The 11604-nt window shown below is 48.1% G+C and overlaps 1 long non-coding RNA gene across 1 annotated transcript; it reads left to right on the top strand.

The window, feature by feature from the left end:
- Positions 1-2994: 2994 nt before the first annotated feature.
- On the top strand, positions 2995-7831 carry LOC126530340 (uncharacterized). The gene is made up of 3 exons (XR_011894613.1): positions 2995-3063; positions 3169-3227; positions 7384-7831. It is a non-coding gene; the product is annotated as an uncharacterized lncRNA (long non-coding RNA).
- Positions 7832-11604: the final 3773 nt, after the last annotated feature.

The following is an 11604-nucleotide window of genomic DNA, read 5'->3' as shown; positions in this document are numbered from 1 at the left end:
TACCAGCGCTGCGCCAATGCCTGCTGTATGAAGCATACTGTAAATCCACTGGCTGGAGAGTGCGCAGCCATTACTACCCCGAACCTTTTGCCGTCACCATGTTTGATAGGAATCTTCTCCGATACTGTTACATCAGTTAATAGCTAAGAAAACGGGACCGGAATACATTCGCGCAGGAAGCAAAAGTACTGCATACATGCAAATGAAAACTCATAAGAATACTGAACGATATTTTATAACAATTTATTTACAGACATCTTCAGTGGATTCAGATGGATGACGGTGTGTTAGCCAGAGTTCCGAGAATAGGAATTGGGTAAAGTGCCGCGGGCGACAGGCTGGCCAGGGCCCTGATGACGGCGGGATGGTTAGAGCCCTGGAGGCAGAGAAGAAACAGAGAGCTGACAGTGGGGCTGGCCATAACTCCGAGGGCAAGCATCAATGGGCTGTCCGGCTGAAAAGGCTGGCGTGAAGCGTCTCTTCCTGACACCTTCCCGGCCAATAGACCCTGGCAGCTATCTTATTGTGAAATATTGAGCTCAAGTTATGTCGACACCTTTTTGTTCGCAGATGACATCTGTAAAGAATACCAAGGACACAATTTAGTCGAACTTGCGTTGCAGTAAAGCATCTGCACAGGACTACAACAGTGCAAAATGTGGACTAAGTTAGCTGTGGCTACCGAGCGTATGACTTTAAGTTTACGAATGCCCTTTCACCCTTCCTGCCGCGGAGGCTTACCTGACGAGGCTTTGGCTGCAGAGGCTGTGTTCTCGTTTTCCGCGCTGTGCTGGTTTTTGTCATCTCGCGTGAGAGCGCCCCGGTATTGAAGCTACTCTGGGATTCTACCATGAAAGTATGTCGATTTACGAACACTAGGCCTCAGGCTCACCGCAAAGCAATCTTACTCGGCTGTTGAAGTACCTGTGGGACTTTGACAATAAATGAGGCCATTTCTCACCGACATTACAGTTCTGCTCTTTTCTTAAGGCAATGTCTTCTCTCGCAATTACGCTTACTTTTCCGTATCGGGTATGTGTGCCCCTTTTGTGGGCCGATCCAGGAAATCGTGCAATCTTAAATCGTTACGGTGGTCCCGAAGATAGATCTGGTACCGGTTGTACCGGTGCTCCAGCTGATATCGGTACCAGTGGTACCGTGGTTATAAGGGGAGCATTTTCGAATTCCTCCCTCGTGAGAGCTAGCATTTTCAGGCGCCCGGCGCTGCTGCGCCTGTGGTCGAAGGCGCAGACGCTGCATGCCGTTTGAAACGCGGTGAGCCTCTCGGGCTAAATCATGCAGTCCGCGCAGCCTATTTTCACCCGCAACTCGCTCTCAGGAAGGCATTGCGCCTCATCGACGTCAACTAGAGGTTGCATCGCGTTTCAACGTTTTCGTTATTGTTCCTTTTCCCAAACAGATAAGTGCGCCACCGAACTTTGTAAAAGCTTTTCGTTTTATCGCATTTGTTGCATCAATGCTGTCGGCTGCCCTTCCTTAAAGCTAACGTTTCTCGACTTCCCTCTGTGACTCTGCGGGTACTTGCTGCCAACTGCCGCTGTAATGCCGAGTAAACAACTCGGGTTACCGGGTATATGTGACCACCGGGCATGTGCCCATTCTTGGCTATATCTCCGAAATGTGGATGTACCACTGTGACACCAGAAGCATAGATGTCCCGAAAGTATTCATATATGTGCCGTATCTATCTGTACATAGACCTCACATCAACGTTCTATTAGTGGAAAAGTGTCATACATCGCCTGGGCTCTTGCGACGTCGACAGTTAGAAGCTACAAGGGACGTCAAGGCTGCGCTCGTGTTCATCCTCTACTGCTGCTACCTTGCTAACTCAACCAAGCTTTGCGTCAATTAAATTCCGGGAATGCGTTGGACCCGCGCGGTTTCTAGGCGCACAATAGAAGAAGAAGAAGAAGATCCGGTGTTCGTTTCACGAGCTCGAGCGTGTCGCGAGGCCCTGCACCGAGAAGACGTGAGCTCCCGTTCATGGTGCGGCGGGGTTCGATCGAAGCTCTGCGCCATGTAAGTTTCCTGGCCCTAGCTCCCTTCCAGCTACTGTTGATCGCTTTCATTCCGTAGTCTGTCGTCAGTGGCCCACAGCAGGAGCTCCTGCTAAGAGCCAGCATCCCATTAGCTCTTTTATGGCGGACTAACAATGCTGATCACCAATCGCCAGTGCGTACCCTGACGCAAGGCAAACTTTTCTTTACATCGAGACTGATGAGAGCTAGATTTTTTCAACCAAGTGAGCGCATAACTTTCAAGCTGGCAGAAATGAACAGCCCGGACAAAACATTGTCAGAACTTTGTCTTATACCCTTACGGATGTCACTTCGCTCTAGGCAAATTAACCATCCGCCTTTCGAGGAGTAAAAACAAAACTTCCAAAGGGCAGCACCGCGACTTGTCTCCGCGCATACTGCAACCGATTCTCAAATTCATCGCGCGTTTTTTTTGCGTAAATTAGCGACGCCATATTTAGCCGCTTGACACTTGCCTTTTCGAGTGGGTGTGGTGGATATGAAATAAGGTCCTTCGATGGCGCCTCAACGTATTCGGCTGGTCCCACCCCTCCTATACCCCCTTCCTTTCACAAAGACACATAGCCCTTTCCTACAAAACCAGCATCCCAGCATTTCAGTGCCTGGAAAGTTGGTTCTTCGTGTTGATTTTATGGCTTCATCGTAACGATTTGTCTTTCGAGAGGCCTTTCAGATGCTTTAGTTACGCCGGCAATCTATATTGTATGGCATCTCTTAGTTGCCGGCAGGTTTCTGTCCGGTCGAGTAACTCTATTCTAATACGGCGTTGGCCAATATATGACCAAGTGAATGACAAAATTTATTAGGATATAATCGCCTACTACTTTTTTAAAAAAAGTTACGAATTAGACAAGGTTTTTAGCAACCTAAGCTCACGTAACCTTAAGAAAAAACTTCTTTGAATATGCCTACGCATCCATAAATTTACCCACAGGGATGAACTCTTGGACGAAGTTTCGGAGCCAATCATCGAATATTACTCAAAAGATTCCGGAGAAGAGTGAGTCATCGTTTCAAATTTCATTACTTCGACTTGGGCTTCGAAGATACGTTCACTTTCTGGTACCTATATGCTTGTTAATTGTTCTTCGCATTTCTCTTGCAGTGAGGAACACGACTACAGAACGGACTACCTGAAGTTCACAGTGTTCCTTATCATGGCATGTAAGTGGAAGTGATTGATCTAATCATTGTTCTACATATCGCCAGATAGGGTAGTCGGCCCGCAACCTTGAAATTCGTCTCAGCTTGAGGCAAATAAAACCTCTAAATCACCGATATTCCAAGAACAGTGACGTGCTGTAGCCGAGTGCAGCTCACGTAGTGCGGCTGCTCCTCACGCCCCCCGGCAACTAACTACAGATTCACTAAGGGCGTACAGACTTGAGCACCCCGTAGCATGCCACCTATGCTTACATGCTGTAGCTCTGTGCCAGGTCGAGTTGCATAGGTCGTTAAAAATGGCGTGAAAACTCGTCAACCGTGATCTTTGTGTATGTATGTGTGTTTTGTGTCGAATGTTTTGAAGGTAAATGTTTAGGACACAACAGCGAGAAGGGACCGTTCGACGATAATGCGCTAAATTTACGGAGCGCATTTTGCTTAGAGCAATGTTTTGTTCTACACTCTGAGCATGCGCAATTGATACTGCCTTTTTTTTAAAAAAAGCAAATATTAGAGCAATAGCTTTCTTTGGCTCTCTTGGCCGTGGTAGGTCGATGGTGCGACGGTAGGTCGGACATGGGCGAGGGAAGTCTAGGAAAGGCGCCAGGGGAGAGGACACGTGCCCTCGGGCGACACTTTCTAGATGGCATGTCTGTGCACTCTGCTTGCCTCGGGTACCCCCTTCTAGTACACTGAATCTCGGCACAAACGAGTTGCGAAGAGGGGCGAGGAGGGGAAGTGGAGGGGAGGGGGGACAACCTGTTCTTGATGGTGGGGGGGGACGCACTGCCGTTCGTTCGTCGCAGGAAGGCGACAGAGAGGGCGCGTACCCTTGGGCAAGCGAGTGGCTGCAATTTGAGGCGAATGCAGAGAGGTGCAATTCTTGAACTCTCTCATTAACGTACACATGCACACACGCATCCAGGATATATGGGGGGTGTTCTTGTGTGGATGCCTGTGTGTGTGTGTGAATGCGAGAGCGCAGAAAGTTCACCGACGATTAGGATGGCGGAAATAAGCGCCATCTGGTGGTGCTCCAAGGTGGTTTCCTCTGCTTTCCCTCCTCGCGCTCTCCTCACTACCTTCTTTCATCCCCTGCTGTGCTTTGCGTTCGCCCTTTCATTGTTCCCTGTGCTCGATCGTTCGGTTACGCCGAGGGACGCCGACCCTCAACGCAGGAGCGGACGCCTAAAGGCCCCTTTACGTGCGCGTCCGGCAGCGTCGGCGGAGGCTGGCGACGCCAGGTTCGTCACGTTACGGTGGCGCGAAAACCGACCCTCAATCGTTAAGTCCAGTGAGGGGCTTTATAGTACGCCGCGTGCGCCGTGCCGCGTAGATGCGCATGCGCGTTTTATGCGAAGCTACGAGTTTCAGGATCATGGGAAACGGCGAGCTCGCGCTGCAATGCGCAGGGGAACGTGCCGCCGCCAGCGGCGAGACGCGGGCGCGCTGCATTCTGGGCCCGGACAAAGCCTGCGCGGAACGCAGCATGTCGCATCTTGCGCAGGCTGCAGCTGGGCTACAGCCTTGCCGTGGGTGCAGCTGCGTTAACGCTACGTCGGACTACAAAGTAGCCTTAAGAGGCAAGTTCAGCTCGGTTGCTCCTATATAATGCACGTAAAAGGAGAATTCGTTTTTCTCGACAACTACTGCATCAAATTTGACAAGGTTTCTAGCATTAAAAAAAAAAACGTAAAATCTAGGGACTGCTGACTTCAAATTTTTCATTTAGGTCGTAAATGTTTTATTAAAATTGCCAAAATTGCAAAGTTTCAGTAAACAAAACTATCAGGTTTACAACTCTAACTCACCAACGAAAAATGATTCCTCAATTGTGTGAATTGCATCTAATAGTACACCTGAAGCGGACAAAATTGATATGCTGCACATGAATCTCAAAAAAATTTTGTAATATTGAGATGCAGCTTTTGCAGAAATCTTGTGCACAACGTAATCAATTGAGATAAGATATAAATTGACATATAGAACTTGCCCGCTTTGAATGGTCTGATGGATGCCGTTTACAACACCACGATATCTGGTCTCGATGCAGAGCTATTGTCAACTTCGTGCTTCTATTTTCTTTTTCGAACTTCCTAATTTTTGAAATTTTTTTAAACAAAATTCAGGCCCCAAATGGAAATTATGCTTCAACAGTCACTAGAATTTAACTTTCTCACTCAAATGCAAGAAATTTCATTGAAATTAGCCCGAGGGTTATCTCACAAAAGCGTTTCTGGGTTTTGCATGGATTTGAACAGGCCGCGTCATAGTTGGGCCCGAGCTCAAGCTTCCTCTTAAGAGCTGCGCTCTAATAGACAGTTTTAGTTACACGTACGTAGAGGCTTTGCGTACGTAGAGCTTCTACGTGTCAGCAGTGCGCATGCGTACAACGTAGCGGGCGCGCGCGCGTCTCACGGACGTACGTGAGATTCGATTCTTTGCGTGCGTTTCTTGCGCACGTAGACAGATTCGCGCGGGAGTTCCGCGAGATCACGAACAAGCGATAGCGGGCCGCGCGCGCGCAGACGGCTTCCATCGAAACACGGCGACAGGATTGAATTGGCTACCGCCGTGTTCACAATTCTCGATAGATGTAGCTACGGGGTCCCTCTTGGCGTGCGTAGCGTTCGTGTAGCTAAAAGCGTGTCAGATGGCGTGCACGTAAGGCACGTAGGCTTTTCACGTTTGCATACGTGAAGCCTCTACGTACGTGTGACTAAAACTGTCTAATATTTCGCGTAACTACTTCAATAGGAGTGGCGGGGAGGAACCGGACAGAGGAGGGGAGGCTGTCGCGGTGCTTGTTCATCGCACGTCTCGCTGGCCGCCCGGCGGTGACTGGCCGATAGTGGATGGTGCGACGGACGAGATACACCCCGGGCGACGGCTAGCGTTCCGCCTAATAGTGACGGCGATGACCCCGGCGAACCTTCACGGCGGTCACGAAGGAACTACGCGAAAGCGCCGAGGGAAAGCTGATGATGATACAAACTTTCATTACAATAGAGGAAATATCCGAAGACGGGTGGGACCCTTAGTCCAGGGCTTCAGTGCTGACCACTGCTGCCTTGGCCCACGCAACCAGTCGACGTTGGTTGCGTCGGTGCGTCGCTTCACAGTTCTCTGGAGAAGGGGAGGAAACTGGGGGCGGGGGGGGGGGGTGGTATGGGTGAGGTGCACAGACCCACGTGACATGGTATAGGAAGGGGTATTCAAAGCAATGTGGGCAGTTAGCCGGATTCATAGTGGGATAGAACTTGAGGAGGAAGGCGAGGTCTTTATAAGTGCGTGATTGTAGCTAGCGTGCGATTACGGTCTTTTCCCGCGTTAGGCTCTGGTTTGGATAGGGGAATCTATATCTCTGACCTCGTCGATGAGTGAGGATTTCTCAGTATTGATTATGTACGCGAAAAAATTTGGGAGGGCTGGTCTGATCTGTTTTTTTTTTTTTGAGGTACGGGGTTTGTGCAGGCTCGGGCTACGGCATGGGTTTGCAGGTCTACAGCTGCAGATTCATGGCCAACGACCGAGATGGGCTTCCTTTGTGGGAGCAGGGTCCGGAGACCTGTTAAGATGCGTAGAGCGCATGGTGAGATGTCGCCGGCGCGGAATCCTCGCAGGGCAACCGACGGGAAGGGCGTATCCCCTCAGGCAACCAAGTTCAGGGTGTGAGCGGCAAGGAGGGAGGAAGATGTGCGACGTTCACGTGCAACGATTTCCTTCATGACTAACGTTTGGCATACAAGCCAGGACATGCTTTTAGAACACGGTGTTATGAGATAAAGCTTGATCTGAAGCGGCCTCTGTGTGGGGGGTCCCGACAGAGCATCAGTGAAATACCTCGTTTTGAACTGGGACATAATGGTACGTACAGTCACCGTCGAACTTAATCCGAACGCCCGTTAGAAGTATTTCGTTTTTTTTTTCCTGTGTAGGGTGCTGGAGATTTCTGGTTGGAGTGCCTTGCACAGTGCTAGCTTAATACCTCTTTCTTCCAAAACCCACAGCTCCTTACAGAACGTGTTTGTTAAAGCTAAACCGCCATACACCGTCAGAGCCAACCCCAGCTTTGAAGACACACGTCTTCAAAGCTGGGGTTGGCTCTGACGGTGGCTTGTACCACGGCATCGCACGGACGACGTTTCTGGCGCAGGTTTCTTCAAGGCGTTCCAGAAGCAGCTGCGCGTGCCCTACATGAGCTGGGTGTTCCTGCTGACCACGGTCCTGCTGTGCCTGATGTCGATGACGGGCCCTCTGCGGCGAAGCAGCGGCCTGGTCACTGGGATAGGCGTGCAGGCCATCCGCGCTTTCCTGCCGGCATTCGTGGTGCACACGACGCAGGGCATCAACAACTACATCTTCCGCCGGTGCCACGTCGAGATCATGGTCTTCTCCGTCGGAGCATTCAGTACGTTTTACACTGGGGTAAGGGCCGCGATTTCGCAGGCGGCTCAGCGAAGACTGTCTTCATATAGACAGAGCCACCTTCGTAACTGTATTAGGCATTCGCAAGGCGACGGGCTTACACTGTTTCACAGCAAAGCTGTATGCCTCTACCCCCGAATGCATCTGTCGTGTCTGTGGGCAAAAATGGGGACCGATCCCGGAAGTGGTGCAATATCGGGCCGACCTACGGCGGAGGTGAAGCAGGCGGCAAGCAGTTCGCTCCTCATAATGATAGAAATAAATAACAAATGAAATAAATCTATCAGGACTCATTGCTTCAATTAGATGGGCGTACTGGAATCGTTTGTAAACAGCACACGGACTTACGAGTAGAAGGCATTGTCATACACGCAAAGGACAAAATGTACGTACAACTATACACCGTTGCCTCGTAAGAGCACAATGCTAACGACTGTTGGGATGTGTGTGCCGTACAAACGAAAGACAGAATATGTATACACTGTCTATATGTATCCAGTTACACCAGAGTGATATCGAGAAGTTCATGACCACGCACTTTGCATAGGTTAGCCGTGATGGCAGTATGCCCATGTGATCATCGTTGGAGACTTCAATCTGGGCATTTAGAAACCATTCAAGAAATTGTTTACTCAGTTTGTGCTGGAAGAGTTCAGTTTGAAGTGCCACACTAATCCAAGTCACTCAACGGTTGGGTATATATTTAACTTTGGCGAAGATTATGTCTAAGGTTGTAACCGAACCAATCGGCGGATATCACGGCAATCACAAAGCTAACGTCACTACCACTACAAAATTATGAAAATAATGAGCTTCGCTGGTACTGCGCGGATTCCAACCTTAACAGATTGGAATGGCTTCTCAGTTTCTTTTACAGCGAAGGTATTAGGCTCTAATTGGTGGGAATTTCTTGTGTCCGCATCCGTTAGCAAAAATTTGGGCCCATCCCGGTGACAGTGCAGGACCAAGAACAGTCTCGCGCCCCCGTAATGAAGAGGCTTCAAGAACTCTGCAATGTGAAGCGAAAAGTGCATACATTCTTTGGAATCACGCATACAACATACAGAACAGCATACGTTTCATTAAAGGACAAGCTCAAAACAAGCACCCGAACCACACAATTGATGATAAGCTGCTCCTGATAACAATGCGAAGCACGCAGTGCCCCCAGCATACGTTTTCCGGTAAAGATTACTCTTGCTCAAGCTGCCTGGGCGACGGCAGCTTGCGACGTGGGGAGTGACATTCCTAGCCTTCCGTATACAAGATAACCAGCCTAGCAACTGATTTCAATCTTGTTGCAGCACTGTTATGGGTGGCGGCGTGCTGTCAAACTTACCAATACTCCTATTACTACCTTTACTCTAAAGCAATAAAGCATTGCATGCTCCCTTAAGCAGTTGTGCTGGTGGTTTTCAAAAGCTTCGCTGGACATCCACTTTCCCAGGGCCGGGATGGCGGGTCAACATTTTAACCCTTTCAGATGCCACTTTATACCATTGATTGAAAAGTTGCTTCTTTCACCATATCTCTTGCCTCTTCAGAATCGTAGAAAGTGTACAGCGCTGCAGAAAATATAAAGAATTTTCAATTCTTTAGCGAATTTTGTCGAGTTTACAAAAGTTTGACTCCATGCGAAAACTCACTACAGGAACACAAAATATGAGAACATGTGCTAGTTCGTGTTTTGAAAAGCTTGAAAAGCACTTATCCAGCCACTTGAAAATTATGCCTGGTGCATGACATTGTAAAAAAAACAACGAAAGAAGTGAACCCGCTACATACAACATACTGACACAGAGTAAAAACACCCAGCCGTCTACCTTCCCACTCACTTTGCTAAAACATTCTGCACGTTATTCAAAATTGCAGCACATTTCCAATAATAAGTGTTTCAAGATGTATGGAACACATTTTAAATACCATTACTTTCATCAGTGCTTTTGCTATTGATGCACTCTCCTGCTGTGAACAATTGTGTAGACAGCATCTCAAAGGGTTAAACCAGTCCCATCATTTTGGCCAAGTAAATACGGTGTTGTACAAGGGCTAGAGGTTCGCGCAGTTATCTTAGGAATCAAGGTGCGCAGATGGAAAAATCATGCCAAATAACACCGGGGAGTTATTTTAATAAACAAGGAGAGTACACTGCAAAATAATTTACACCATTAAAAGTGAATCAGGAGCTAATTATTTTGCTGTGTGGATGACATAATGTCAAGTAACACTGCACCTCACCGCTCTATCGGTTTTAACCTGGTCTGTTTTCGTGACGCGTAAGCTCTGAAGGGCACAGCACCTAAACACGTGTGACGTGGCATTTTCTTAACACAGGAATTCATGTTATTTTCTGGTCTGCACTTGTTAATATTTTAATAAGTGTGGCGTGAAAATCTTACGGTATATAGTGGCCTTCACTCTTACCGTCCCAATTAGAGATTGCGCACTCGTTTTGATAATTCAAATATATAAGAAAGCTTTTTCGCACAAGTGCTGTCTTCTACCTGTGTCAAAAGACAAAATGCGGATATGTACAAGCGGTCAGGTAACATGCCCGTTAACTTGCGCATTTAGCGTCCTTGAGAATAGTAAGATACAATCTTCATGCAGAAGATCGCACATTATACACTCGGGGCTTCGCAGTATTCCAGAGGGGCAGCGGCACATTGCAAGAGTAGTGTCAGTAATTATAAAAAACGCGATCATGAATAATTCATTAAACAAAGCAGACCATATCTGTGCCTTGTACACATGCATCCAGTTTTGAATTGAGGGTGGTGACCGCTATGTAACGCTGGTATTCCGGACCGAAAAGGTTACTTAGGTAAGTTTTGACATTGCACAAATCAGTGAGACCGAAATACGAACACGGAAGGTCTTTCTGCGGTGACAAACAACAAAGGATCTGCACGGCGTCCAGACGGCATGCGAATTGTGGTGGCTATAGTGAGTGGGAACGAGGGTCGCGATTACGATATTGCTCCCTGTGCTCGTGAATACACGTCTCGTGAATACACGTTAAATCGAGAACATAAAAAAATGCATACTCATTCACTATACTTTGAAGACAACTCGCACAGATCGGACATGTTCGGGTGAGAAGTGTCGCATTTCCCCAACTTCAAATTCCGGTTGCGCAGCCATCACCATCGTGATGGCTTCGGTGTACGCGCTCCACAAGGTGTCTGACGGAACGTGGAGCATCAGGGACTGCGTCTTCTTCGGCCTCTTCATGTGCTCTGTCGAGCGGGTACCCTTGAGCAGCGTCATCTTCGACGAAGGTGGGTGTCACGAAGTCGAAGAAAACTTGACTTTGCAAACGCGGCTTCGTCACGAGGTGCATGGGCGATGAGATGGTGCATAGGACTGATCAGCACTAAAAAAGAAAAAAAAAAGAAAAGAAACCGAGGAGTGCCAATTTCACAGTGTTGTACTTGACGCTACCACGAAACAGCTTTCGCGTAGGCACACTGACATTTTTCAGTTTAATGAAACGCCCGAACTTTGAATGTACCTTCTAAATTTAAGATTGTTTGGGTCACCATTAGTCTTGTGCCAACTGAGAGGCAAAGGTAGCTTTAGAGTAACAGAAAACCTTCGCTGCCATTTGGATGGAGTGACAGCGGAGGGCGGCTGAAACGTCAGACGTGCAGATTATATCGAAACTGTCGTGGCGCCCATGGCATGCTCCGGCATGAGAAAAGGAAAGTTGAATACGCGAGGAATAGCTTAATTCTGAAAACAATAGCAATTTAAGATTAACGAGCAACTGTCAGGATCTCGATGATACACCTCGTAATCACACACACACACATATCTCGGGTTCACATTCCTTTAAAAATAGATCCAAATCGTGAAGATGCGTTTCACTGCATCTCCTACTCAGGTGCTGGTTATTTAAAAGAAAACGTAATCCATTGATGGGAAGCGATTTTGCCGCAACTTTGCA

Source organism: Dermacentor andersoni, chromosome 5, assembly GCF_023375885.2.
Source record: "Dermacentor andersoni chromosome 5, qqDerAnde1_hic_scaffold, whole genome shotgun sequence".
NCBI lineage: Eukaryota > Metazoa > Arthropoda > Arachnida > Ixodida > Ixodidae > Dermacentor > Dermacentor andersoni.
The sequence above is the reverse complement of the archived record's forward strand: the minus strand, read 5'-3'. Positions and strand labels throughout refer to the sequence as shown.